Source organism: Cebus imitator, unplaced genomic scaffold (assembly GCF_001604975.1).
Source record: "Cebus imitator isolate Cc_AM_T3 unplaced genomic scaffold, Cebus_imitator-1.0 Scaffold232, whole genome shotgun sequence".
Lineage (NCBI taxonomy): Eukaryota > Metazoa > Chordata > Mammalia > Primates > Cebidae > Cebus > Cebus imitator.
The window spans coordinates 1,060,170-1,074,895 of NW_016107547.1; the positions used below are offsets into that span (position 1 = coordinate 1,060,170).

At 35.2% G+C, this 14,726-nt stretch overlaps 1 pseudogene; it reads left to right on the forward strand.

Moving 5' to 3' along the window:
• Window positions 1-10,118: 10,118 nt before the first annotated feature.
• LOC108281855 lies at window positions 10,119-11,363 on the forward strand (annotated as a pseudogene).
• Window positions 11,364-14,726: the final 3,363 nt, after the last annotated feature.

The following is a 14,726-nucleotide window of genomic DNA, read 5'->3' on the forward strand; positions in this document are numbered from 1 at the left end:
AGAGCACTGGACACCCCACTGTCCAACTATTTACCTAAAAAGTGAAAACAACTCACAGTAAATAAAGATTAGGTCCATACCCATTTGCTTGTATGGCAACTGGTTCTTAGTTGTCAATGCTGTCTACTAGCCTGTAGGTTGAATCTTGCAGCCAAAAACAAAACCTGCTGACAGAAATGCATAGGACTATAGAAACAAAAGAAAAATATTCTAACCAACAACTCCCTCCAGATGAGAATTAGCATAAGAATTCTGCCACCATGAAAAATCTGAATGTTGTGACACCAGCAAAGTTTCACTCTAGCTCACTTGAGGTGGTCTCTAACCAAAATGGAGGAACATAGATTACATATGGCAAATTCAAAGCATAGATTGCAGGGACATGCAGTAAGATCCAAAGCAAGGTTGAAAATTAGGACTAAGAAATCTGTAAAGCTATAAAGTTCTCAGCTGGTTGTTTTGTAGTTCCCATTGTGTAGTTGCTTTAAAGAGTCTGTGGGCATGTACTTAGGTGTGATTGAACAGTAGCCAGTATTGTTCTTGCGTTTCCATGTTTAGAACACTCTTAAGAATTGCTTGGAAGACAAGCCCAATGGCAATAAATTCCCTTAGCGATTGTCTGTCTGAAAAAAAATGTTATTTATCTTTGGGCTATGATACTTAGTTTGCTGTGGTAAAAAATTCTTGGTTATATTTTCTCTTCTTTGAGAATGCTGAAAATAAGCCTGCAGTCTCTTCTGTTATGTGCAGTTTCTGCTGAGAAGTTCTCTGTTAGCCTAATGGATTTCTCTTTGTACATGATCTAACCCTTTACTCTAGTTGCCTTTAAGATTTTTTTTTTTAGTTTGACCTTGAATAGTCTGGAAATAAAGGAAGGAAACAGTCTGGAAATAAATCCAAAAAATAAAGAAAGAGGTAAACATCTTACAAAGAATCAATCAGAGCTACTGGAACTGAAAAACACACTAAAATTTTCAACTACAAATGAAAGCATTATCAATACACTAGTTAAAGCAGAAGAAAGAATTTCAAAACTTAAAGCTTGGTTTTTCGAACTAACCTAGTTAGACAAAAATAAATAAAAATAAATTTAAAAAATGAACAAAGCCTCCAAGAATTCTGGGATTATGTAAAGTGACCATCATATGAATTATCGGCATTCCTGCTAAAGAAGAAAAAGAAATTAAACAACCTGGAAAGCATATTTGAGAGAATAATTCAAGAAAATTTTACTAATCTTGCTACAGAGGAAGATAACCAAATACAAGAAATCCAGAAAACACATTCTAGATACTATACAAAATAAATATCACCAACACACATAGTCATCAGACTATTCAAGATCAAACTAAAGAAAAAACCTTAAAGGCAACTACCAGTAAAGGGTTAGATCATGTACAAAGAGAGGTAAATTAGGCTAAAAGAGGACTTCTCAGAAGAAACTGTAAGTGCCAGAAGAGACTGTGGGCCTATTTTCAGCATTGTCAAAGAAAAGAAAATTCAACCAAGAATGTTATACCATGCCAAACTAAGCTTCATAAGCAAAAGAGAATAACATCTTTTTCAGACAGGCAATCACTAAGGGAATCATTACCATTAGGCTTGTCTGACAAGCAATTCTTAAGAGTGTTCTAAACATGAAAATGTAAGAACAATACCTGCTACCATACAACCACACCTATGTACATACCCACAGACTCTTTAAAGCAACTACACAATAGGAACTGCAAAACCACCAGCTGACAACTTTACAATAGGAGCAAAGTGTCACATATCAACATTAAGCTTGAATGTAAATGGTCTTAACCCCTCCTTCAAAGGCAAATTGTCAAGTTGAATTTATAAAAAAATAAAGAATTATTAACCAGCTGTCTTCAAGAGACCCATTTCCCACATAATGACACCCACAGAGTCAAGGTAAGGGTTTAAGACAGATCTATCATGCAAATGGAAAACAAAAAATAACAGGAGTTACTATTCTTATATCAGACAAAACAGACTTTAAACCAACAAAATTAACAAAGGACAAAGAAGGGCAATACATAATGATAAAGGGTTAAATCCAACACAATGACTTAACTATCATAAATACATATGCACCCAACATTAGAAGAACTAGATTCCTAAAATAATTACTTTTACACCTACAACAAGACTTACAGAACCACACAATAAGAGTAGGTACTTCAACACCCCACTGACAGCATTAGAGAGATCATTAAGGCAGAAAACTAAAAAATAAATTCTAGACTTAAATTTGACACTTGACTAATTGAACTTAATAGACATCCACAAATTACTTCACCCTTCAACCACGGAATATACATTCTTCTCATCTGCACATGGAATATTCTCTAAAATAGACCACATGCTTGGCTATAAAGCAAGTTTTGATAGATTAAAAAATTAAAAAAAAACATACTTGTGAACCACAGTAGAATAAAAATACAAATCAACACATGCAGAAAAGTCTCTCAAAACCACACACTTACAGAGAAATTAAATGACTGTCTCCTGGATCACTTTAACAATAAAATTAAATAATAAATTTTAAAATTCTTTGGAATAAATAGAGACACAACATACCAAAATATCTGGGACACAGCAAAAGAAGTGTTTGGAGGAAAGTTTTTGATACAGAATGCCTATATCAAGAAGGTAGAAAGATCTGAAATTAACTATCTAATATCAGATATAGAGGAATTAGAAAAATAAGAACAAACTAATCCCAAAGCTAGCAGAATAACAAAATAATAAAACTCAGAGGAGAATTGAATACAACTGAGACCTCAAAATCCATACAAAAATCAATGGAACAAAAAATGAGTTCCTTGCAAGAATAAACATGATCAATAGATCACTAGTTACACTAACAAAGAAAAAAGTGAGAAGATACAAATAAGCACAAGCAGAAATGGCAAAGGTGGCATTACAAATGATCCCACAGAAATATAAAAGATCCTCAGAGACTACAATGAGTACCTCTATGTAAACAAACCAGACAATCTAGAGAACATTGATAAATTTTTGGAAATGCATAACCTCCCAACACTGAGTAAGGAAGAAATTGAAACCATAAAGAGATCAGTATAAAGTTCCAAGATTGAAGCAGTGATAAAAATCCTACCAACCAAAAAGAGTCCTGGACCAGATGAATTTACAGCCCAATTCTGCCTGACACAAAAAGAACATCCATTACCAATCCTATTGAAACCATTACACACAAAAAAAAATGGAGATGGAAGAAATCCTCTATAACTCATTCTACGAACCCTAGTATGACTCTGATACCAAAATCTGGCAAAGACGCAACAACAAAAAAGAAAACCACAGGCTAATATCCCTGATAAACATAGATGTAAAAATAATCAGCAAAGTACTAGCAAAGCCAATCTAGCAGCACAAGACAAAGTCAACTCGCCACAACCAAGTAGGCTTTATTGCTGTGGTGGACGGGGTGGTTCAATATATACAAATTAATAAATGTGATTCATCTCATCAACAGAATTAAAATAAAAAACCATATGATTATTTCAATAGATGCAGAAAATCCTTCTGATAGAATCAAACATCCTCTCATGAAAAAAACTTTCAATAGGCTAGGCATCAAAAGAACACACCTCAACCTAATGAGAGTCATCTATGACAAACCCACAGGCAACATCATAATGAACAGGCAAAAGCTGGAAGCACTGCACATAAGAACTGGAAAAATAAAAACTATGCCCACTATCACCACTCCTATTCAACATGGTACTGGAAGTGCTAGCCAGAGCAATCAGTCAAGAAATAGAAATAAAACATACCCAAATGAGAAAGGAAGATGGCAAATGATCTCTCTTCGTTTATTATATAAATCTACACCTAGAAAACTCTAAAGATGTCATGAAAAGGCTAGTTAATCTAATAAACAACTTCAGTAAAGTTTCAGAACACAAAATCAATGTACATAAAGCAGTATCATTTCTATACACTAATAATGTTCAAGCCGAGAGCCAAATAAAAAACAGAATCCCATTTACAGAGCAATGAAAATAATAAAATACCTAGGAATACCTCTAACCAAGGATGTGAAAGATGTCAATAAGGAGAACCACAAAACACTGCTGAAAAAATAAGAGCTAGTACAATCAAGTGGAAAAATATTCCATACTCATCAATATCATTAAAATGGCCGTATTGCCTACTATTTCTATCAAATGACCAACATCATTTTTCACAGAATTAAAAAAAATGATTCTAAAATTTATATGGAACCAAAAAAGAGCCCAAAATAGCCAAAGCAATCAAAAAAAAAAAAAAAAGAGCTGGTAGTATCACTTTATCTGACTTCAAAATACTATAGGACTATAGTAACCAAAACAGCATGGTATAGGTACAAAAACAGACATATGGATCAATGGAACAGAATATAGAACCCATAAATAAATCTACACACATACATACAGCCATCTGATCTTCAACAATTAGACAAAAATAAGCAATGGGGAAAGGACTCCCTATTCAATAAATACCAAATACTGGGATAGCTGGCTAGCTATGTGCAGAAAAATAAAACTAGATTCCTACCTATCACCATATTCAAAAATTAACTCAAGATGGATTAAAGATTTAAATGTTAGACCTTAAACTATAGAAATCCTAGAAGAAAACCTAGGAAACATCATTCTGAACATTGGTCTTGGGGAAGAATTTATGACTAAGTCCTCAAAAGCTATTGCAACAAAAATAAACATTGACAATTGGGACCTCACTAAACAAATGAGTTTTTTCACAGCAAAAGAAACAAACAATAGAGTAAACAGACAACCTACAGAATAGGAGAAAACATTCGTAAACTATGTATCTACAAAGATCTGACGTCCAGAATCTATAAGGAACTTAAACAATTGAGTATGCAAAAAAAAAAAAAAATCTGTTAAAAGGTAGGCATATAAAACACTGATGAAAGAAATTGAAGAGGAAACCAGAAAAATTGAAAAATATTTTATGCTCATGAATTAGAAGAATCAATATTGTTAAAATGTCCATACTACCCAAAGCATTCTACAAATTTAATACAATCCCTATCAAAATACCAATGACATTCTTCACAGAAATAGAAAAAGCATTCTGAAATTTATATGGAATCACAAAAGACTCAGAATACCCAAAGCTATCCTAAGCAAAAAGAACAAAACTGGAAGAATCACATTACCTGACTCCAAATTATACTACAGAGCTATAGTAACCAAAAGGGCATAGTACTGGCAAACAACAAGACACAAAAAAAAAAAAAAAAAAAAACAGAACCCAGAAGCAAACACACATACCTACAGTGAACTCATTTTTGACAAATATGCCAAGAACATAAACTGGGGAAAAGACAGTCTCTTCAATAAATGGTGTTGGGAAAACTGGACATCCATATGCAAAAGAATAAAACAACTCATATATCTCACTATGTACAAAAAATTAAATCAGAATGAGGACCTAAATATAAGACCTCCACTTATGAAATTACTAGAAGAAAAGATTGGGGAAAATCTTCAGGACATTGGTCTAGGTAAAGACTTCTTGAGCAATACCCTGCAAGCACAGGCAAAGAAAGCAAACATGCACAAATGGGATCACATCAAGTTAACGAGCTTCTGCACAGGAAAACATACAATCAACAAAATGAAGAGACAACACGTAGAATGCAAGAAAATATTTGCAAACTACCCCTGTAACAAGAGTTAATAACAAGAATATAAAAAGCTCAAAGAACTCTATAGGAAAAAAAATCTAATAATCCAATAAAAATGGGCAAAAGACTTAAATAGACATTTCTCAAAAGAAGACATACAAATAGCAAAGGCCTTTTAAAAGGTGGTCAACATCATTGATCATCAGAGAAATGCAAGCAAAACTACAATGAGATATCATGTCACTCCAGTAAAAATGGCTTATATACAAAAGACAGGCAATTACAAATGCTGGCAAGGATGCGGAGAAAAGAGAACTTTTATACACTGTTAGTGGGAGTGTAAATTAGTACAACCACTATTGAGAACAGTTTGGAGTTTCCTCAGAAAACTAAAAATTGAGCTACCATATTACCCAGCAATCCCACTACTGGATATATACCAAAAGAAAGGAAATTAGTATATCAAAGAGGTATCTTCACTACTATGTTTGTTGCAGTGCTGTTCACAATAGCTACTATTCAATGGACTAAACTCCAATCAAAAGACATGGTCTGGCTGAATGGAATTAAAAACGAGACCCACTGACACACATAGACTGAAAATAAAGGGATGGAAAAAGATATTACATGCCAATGCAAACCAAAGAGAAAAACTTGGAGTAGCTATACTTGCATCAGACAAAATAGACTTCAAGACAAAAACTATAAGAAGAAACAAAGAAGGTAACTAAATAATGACAAAGGGGTCAATTCAGCAAGAGGATATAACAATTTTAAATATATATGCACCCAACATTGGAACACCCTGATATATAAGGTAAATATTATTAGAGCTAAAGGGAGAGATAGGCCCCAATACAATAATAGCTGGAGACTTCAACATCCCATTTTCAGCATTGGACAGATCTTCCAGACAGAAAATCAATGATATAACATTGAACTTAATCTACACTACAGACCAAATGGCTCTCATAGTCATGGACAGAACATGACATCCAACAACTACAGAATACACCTGTTTTTCCTCAATACGTGGATCATCCTCAAAGACAGACCATATGTTAGGTAACAAACAAGTTGTAAAATGTTCAGACAAATTGAAATAGTACCAAGCATCTTCTCTGACTACACTGGAATAAAACTGGAAGTTAAGTAGAAAGGGAATTTTGGAAACTATACAAATACATGGAAATCAAACACTATGTCCCTGAATAACAGTGAGTGAGTAAAGAAGAAAATTGAGTCATTTCTTGAAATAAATTGTAATGAAAATAAAACATGCCAAAATCTATAAACACAGCAAAAGCTGTACTAAAAGGAAAGGATATAGCTAACAGTGTCTACATCAAAATAAACAATCTAACATTTCATGTTAAAGAACTAGAAAAGCAAGAGCAAAGCAAACCCAAAATTAGTAGAAGAAAAGAAATAATGAAGATCAAGAAAGAAATAAAATTGAAACAAAGAAAACAATACAAAAGATCAGTGAAACAAAAAGCTGTTTATTTGATAAAACTGGTAAGCGTTTAGCCAGACTAATGAAGAAAAAAGAAAAAAGATCCAAATAAATGAAATCAGAAACTAAAAAGAGACATTACAATTGATACCACAGAAATTCAAAGGATCATCAGTGGCTTCTATGAGCAATTGTATACCAATGAATTGTAAAATCTAGAAGAAATGGACAAATTACTAAACACATACAACCTACCATGATTGAACCAGGAAGAAATCCAAAACCTGAACAGACCAATAACAAGTAGTAAGTTTGAAGCCTTAATAAAAAGTCTCCCAGTAAAGAAATGCCAGGGGCCTGATGGCATCACTGCTGAATTCTACCAAATTTTTAAAGAAGAAAAAACATCAATCCTACTCAAATTACTCTGAACAATATGGGAGAATATACTTCCAAATTCAAGCTATGAGGCCAGTATTATCCTTATGCCAAAACCAGAAAAAGACATATTAAGAAAAGAAAACTATGGACCAAGATACCTGATGAATATAGATACAGAAATCCTCAACAAAATACTAGCAATCAGAATTCAACAATATACTCAAAAGATTATCCATCATGACCAAGTGGGGTTTATCTCTTGGATGCATGGACGGTTCAGCATATGCAAATCAATTAATGTGACGCATCTTATCAACATAATAAAGGATAAGATCCATATGACTATTTCACTTGATGCTGAAAAATCATTTAATAAAATTCAATATCAATTCATGGTAAAAACTCTTAAAAAACTGTGGATAGAAGGAAGATACCACAACATAAGAAAAGCCATATATGGCAGACCCACAGCTAGTATCACCCTGAATGAGGAAAAGCTGAAAGCCTTTACTCTAAGATGTGGAACTCGACAAGGATGCCCACAATCACCACTGTTATTCAACATAGTACTAGCACTCTTAACTAGAGCAATTGGACACCAAAAACATATAAATGGCATCCAAATTGGCAAGAAAAAAGCCAAATTATTTTGGCTTACAGAAGATATAATTTTATATTTTTAAAAAACCTAAAGACTACATAAGGAATCTATTAGAACTAATGACAAATTCAGTAAAGTTACAGGATAGAAAATTAATGTACTAAAATCATAGCATTTCTATATGCCAACAGGGAACAATATGAAAAAGAATTTTAAAAAGTCATTCCATTACAACAGCCACACATACAATTAAATACCAAGAATTAACCAAAGAAGTGAAATATTTATATAATATGTGAAACACTCATGAAAGAAATTTAAGGGAATGCCAAAAAATGGAAAAATACCTCAAATTCATGGATTCGATTAATCAATATTGTGAAAATATCCATACAACCCAAAGTAATCTACAGATTCAAAGCAATTTCTATCAAAATACCAATGACATTCTTCACAAATACAGAGAAACCTGTCCTAAAATTCACATGTAACCACAAGAGACATAGAATAGGCAAACCTATTCTAATCAAAAAGAAAAATTCTGGAGAAATCACGTTACCTGACTTCAAATTATACTATCGAGTTGTAATAACCAAAAGAGTATGGCATGAAAACAGACACATAGAGCAATGGGACGAAATAGAGAACCCGCAAGCAAATGCACAAACCTACAGTTAACTCAGTTTAGACAAAGGTGCCAAGAACATACGCTAGGGAAAAGATAGCCTCTTCAATAAATGGTGCTTGGAAAACTAGATATCCATATAGAGAAAAATGAAACTAGATCATATTCTTTCACCATATACAAAAATCACACCAAAATGAACAAAAGACTTAAATCTAATACCTCAAATTATGAAGCTACTACAAGAAAACATTGGGAAAATTCTCCAGGACATTGGTATGGGCAACAATTTATTGGGTGGTATTCCATAAGCACAGGCAACACCATCTCACTCCAGTTAGAATGGTGATCATTAAAAACTCAGGAGACAATAGATGCTGGAGAGGATGTGGAGAAATAGGAACGCTTTTACACTGTTGGTGGGAGTGTAAATTAGTTCAATCATTGTGGAAGACAGTGTGACGATTCCTCAAGGATCTAGAAATAGAAATATCATTTGACCCAGCAATCTCATTACTGGGTATATACCCAAATGATTATAAATCATTAGTTATAAAGACACATGCACACATATGTTTATTGCAGCACTGTTCACAACAGCAAAGACTTGGAACCAACCCAAATGCCCATCAAAGATAGGCTGGATAAAGAAAGTGTGACACATATACATGATGGAATACTATGCAGCCAGAAAAAAGGATGAGTTGATGTCCTTTGCAGGGACATGGATGAAGCTGGAAACCATTCTCAGCAAACTGACACAGGAACAGAAAACCAAACACCACATGTTCTCACTCATAAGTGGGTGTTGAACAATGAAAACACATGGGCACAGGGAGGGGAACATCACACACTGGGCATGTCAGGAGGTGAATGGGATAGGGAAGGGATAGAAGGGGGTGGGGGTTTGGGGAGGGATAACATTAGGAGAAATACCTAATGTAGATGATGGGAGGATGGATGTAGCAAATCATCATGGCATGTGTATACCTATGTAACAGTCCTGCACGATCTGCATGTGTACCCCAGAACTTAAAGTATAATTAAAAAAAAAAGAAAATAAATTGATAGGACTGAGTATACAATATTTCAAGATATTAGATAGTGATACTAATCAAGTCTGCGAGATTGTTCAAGAGCTATGCATAGGCATCAATGAAGTAGAACAGGGAACCTAGAAAGAGATGAACACATATTTCCAACTAATTTTTACAATGTATAAAGCAATTCAATAGAGAAAAAAATGGTCCTTTCAACATATTTTCTTGGAACAATTGAACATATATAGGCAAAAAATATATGGCTCCTCCCTTAAGTCTCACACCTTATACAAAAATTACCTCAAAATAGACAAGAAACTTAAATGTAAATCATAAAACTATAAAGCATGATATCTCACAGAAAGTTCTCCATTCCCAGACAAGGGTCCCTCGGTTTCCTGCCTCGAAAGCACAGCAGCAGGCATTGTGGGAAGGCAAATAGCTTCCCTAAGAACAACCCTTCCAAGCCAGACTACCTCCCAGCCTTCCTGGAATATAAGGCTGGCATGATCCACATCTTTCAGGGAAGTCAATAGGTCAGACTCCAAGGTGAACATGAAGGAGGTGGTAGAGGCTGTGACCATTGTGGAGACACCACCCATGGTGGTTGTGAACATTGTGGACTATGTGGAAACTTGTCGAGGCCTCTGGACCTTCAAGACCATCTTTGCTGAATATGTCAGCAATAAGTGCAAAAGGCATTTCTATAAGAACTGGCATAAATCTAAGAAGAAGGCCTTTACAGTACTTGTACTGTAAGAAATTGCAGGATGAGGGTGGCAAGAAGCAGCTGGAGAAGGACTTTAGGAGCATGAAGAAGTACTGCCAAGTCATTCGCATCATTGTCCACACCCAGATGTGCCTTTTTCCCCTGCACCAGGTGACCCACCTGATGGAGATCTAGGTGAACCGAGGCACCATGGTCAAGCAGCTGGAATGGGCCCAGAAGAGGTTGGAGCAGCAGGTACCTGTGAACCAAGTGTTTGGGCAGAATGAGATAATCAAAGTCATCGGGGTGACCAAGGGCAAAGGCTACAAAGGGGTTGTCAGTCATTGGCACACCAAGAAGCTGCCCCACAAGACCCACCAAGGCCTGTGCAAGGTGGCCTGTATTGGGGCATGGCATCCTGCCCATGTGGCCTTCTCTGTGGCATGCACTGGCCAGAAAGTCTATCATCATGGCACTGAGATAAATAAGAAGATCTATAAGATCAGCCAGGGATACCTTATCAAGGACGGCAAACTGATCAAGAGTAATGCCTCCATTGACTATGGCCTGTCTGACAAGAGCATCAACCCTCTGGGTGGCTTTGTCCACTCTGGCGAAGTGACCGATGACTTTGTCATGCTGAAAGGCTGTGTGGTGGGAACCAAGAAGCAAGTGCTCACTCTCCAGAAGTCCTTGCTGGTGCAGACGAAATGGCAGGCTCTGGAGAAGATTTACCTTAAGTTCATTAATACCACCTCCAAGTTTGGCCATGGCCACTTCCAGACCATGGAGGAGAAGAAAGCATTCATGGGACCACTCAAGAAAGACCGAATTGCAAAGGAAGAAGGACCTTAATGCCAGGAACAGATTTTGTAGCTGGTGGGGCATCAATTAAAATTATTTTTCATTGAAAAATATAAATAAATACAAATAAAACATTTCTGTGAGAAATCTAGAAAGGTCTAAGTAAGAGGAGTGATACACAGTGATCACAGATTATAAAACAATATATTAAGATATCAACTCTTCTGATATAAATCAATACATTCTCAGTCAAAATTCCATCAGGCTGTTTTATTTTAATAAACGTTATCAAGCTAATTATAAATTTTATATAGAAAAATCAAAGAACCTGGAATTATGCAAACAACTTTAAGAAAAACGAAATTCAAGTTATTTTGCTATTTAATTCTAAGACTTACAAGTTTATAATTATCAAGTCCATGTGGCATTGATAAAAGGACAGACATATAGATTTACAGAACAAAAGCTAGAATCCAGAAATAGACACAGATCTATATGTTCAGTTGATTTCTTTGACAAATAGCCAATATAATTCACTGGGACAGGATAGTCTTTTGAAAAATGTTACTGGGAAATGCATGCATCTCTATTTATAATACATCAAACCACATGCAAAAATTAACCAAAAATATATCATAACATAAATGTAAACCTACAAAACTTCTAAAAGCAAACCTAGATAAAAATATTCCTGAATTTTGACTATGCAAAGATATAATGGCTATGCAAGAATACAAACCATGAAAGAAAAGGAAAACAATAAATAAGACATAATTAAAATCGAACACTGCACTTCTTAAAAACACAATTTACAAACATTAAAAGGCAAGCCACAGACAAGAAGAAAATATTTGCCAAATACATATCTGATAAAAGACCTATACACAGAATTTAAAAAGAAAACTACAACTCAATATTGTACGTATTAGTCTCTTTGTATTGCAATAAAGGGAAGACCTGAAGCTGGGTAATTTACAAAGAAAAGGGGCTTATTTGGCTCATAGTTTTGCAGGCTCTCCAAGAAACATGGCACCAGTATGTGCTTCTGGTGAGGGCTTCAGGAAGCTTATAATCATGGTGAAAGGTGAAGGGGAGCCAGCATGTCACATGGTGAGAGAGGGAGCAAGAGAGAGGGGAGAGGCGCCACACTCTTTGAAATGAGTAGATCTTGTGTGAACACAGAGCGAGAACTCACTCATTAACACAAAGGAGGGCACCAAGCCATTCCTTAGAGATATGCCCCCATGACTCCTACTAGGCCCTGTCTTCAACATTAGAGGTCATATTTTAACACGAGATTCATAAAAGACAAAACATCCAAACCATATCATTGTAGTAATAAGACAAACAACGAAATTTATTGAGGAAAGATTTGAACAGATACTTCATTAAAGAGATACAGATTACAAATAAGCACATGACAAGATGATCAACACCATTAGCCATTAGGAAAATGTAAATTAAAACCACAGTAAGATACCATTACATACCTACTATAATATAAAAATATTTAGATTTTTTAATGCAAATACAAGAAGGAAGAACAAATTTAACTTCCACGTATTGCTGGTGGAAATGCAAATTATGCAAACATTTAAAAAAAGATTTTGGCACTTTCTTCTAAAATTGAACATACACTTATCATATGACCCAGCCGGCTGAATACTAGTAATTTATCCAAGAAAAATAAAAAGATGTGCCCACACAAAGAACTTCACACAAGTGTTCATAACAGCTTTATTAATAATAGCCAAAAACTGGAAAGAATCCAAATGTTCATCAAATGGTGAATGGCTAAACAAATTGTGGTAGTCTTACACAATGAAAATTATTTAGCAATAAAAAGAGATGATTTGGGAGGCCTAGGTGGATGTATCACGAGTCAGGAGATCAAGACCATCCTGGCTAACATGGTGAAATCCCATCTCTACTAAAATTACAAAAAAAAACAAAAAAAATTAGCTGGGCGTGGTGGTGGGCACCTGTAGTCCCAGCTACTCGGGTGACTGAGGACAGAGTCACTTGAACCCGGGAGGCAGAGGTTTGCAGCGAGCTGAACAGCAGAACTAGACTTCTCAAAAAAAAAAAAAAAAAAAAAAAAAAAAAGACAGATGAATGGGCCAGGCATGGTGGCTCACACTTGTAATCCCAGCACTTTGGGAGGCCAAGGCGGTTAGATCATGAGGTCAGTAGTTTGAGACCAGCCTGGCCAACATGATGAAACCCTGTCTCTGCTAAAAAATACAAAACTTAGCCAGGTGTGGTGGTGCATGACTGTAGTCCCAGCTACTCAGGAAGCTGAGGCAGGCAAATCACTTGAACCTGGGAGATGGAAGTTTCAGGGAGCCGAGATCCCACCATGGCACTACAGCCTGAGCAACAGAGTGAGACTCCGTTTCAAAAAAAAAAAAAAAAAAAGAGAGAGAGAAGAAAAAAAAAAAAAAAAAAAGGGAGAGAGATGAATGACTGATACACAGAACAACATAGAATATCAAAAGCCCTATTTTTAGGGTAAGAAACCAGACACAAATTGCATATATATGATCTCATTTATATGACATTCTTGAAAAGAAAAAATTTCAGAGACAGACAGATATCAGATCAGTGCCAGAAACTGGGAGTGGGACTCCTGATTTTATTCAAAATAAAAGCCAGTGCCTTCCAACAGGACATTCTCATCATCTCTCTGACCTTATTTCCTACTCCTCTCTCATTCACTTCACCTGAGCCCCACTGGCCTCCTGTTTATAAAATACACTAGGCAGACTGCCATTTTAGGGCTTTTGCACTGGGTATTTTCTTTACCTTGAACATTTCTATCTGCATACCTGGTAGGTTTACTCCTTCTGTAGATTCAGTTCTTTATTCAAATCACACCTACTGAAGAAAGTCCACCATGACACTCCTATTTAATAATGATTCCTCCTTTCCACACACTCCAGACACCTATCTTCTTCTAACATATTAAATAACTTACTCATTTTATTTTTGTTTGCTTTCTCCATTAGAATATGAGCATTATAAGAGCAGGTATTTTTGCCTGATTTGTCTATTGGTTTATTTCAATCAAATAGAACAGTGGGAGCTTGAGGCATAGTCAGCCACAATATTTATTAAACGAATAAATGTTTCATAAATGTAACTGAATAATTATATTAACTGTAAGATTAAATTTGCTTTCCTCTCTTTTCATGGCCTTTAATTTTTATCATATTTTTATCATAATTTGGTTATTATCCTATCGAGATGGGATTAAAAAATGTGTAACATATATGGCTGTTGGTAATTAAACATATATGTTTCTAAAGAAATATTTAGATATATATCTTTCTATAGAGAGAGAAAGTGTGTGTGTCTGTGTGTGTGTGTGTGTGTGTGTGTGTGTGTGTAGAGAAACTCAAATAGCTTGAATAGAAAAAGTCTAGGACTGAAGTAATAATGT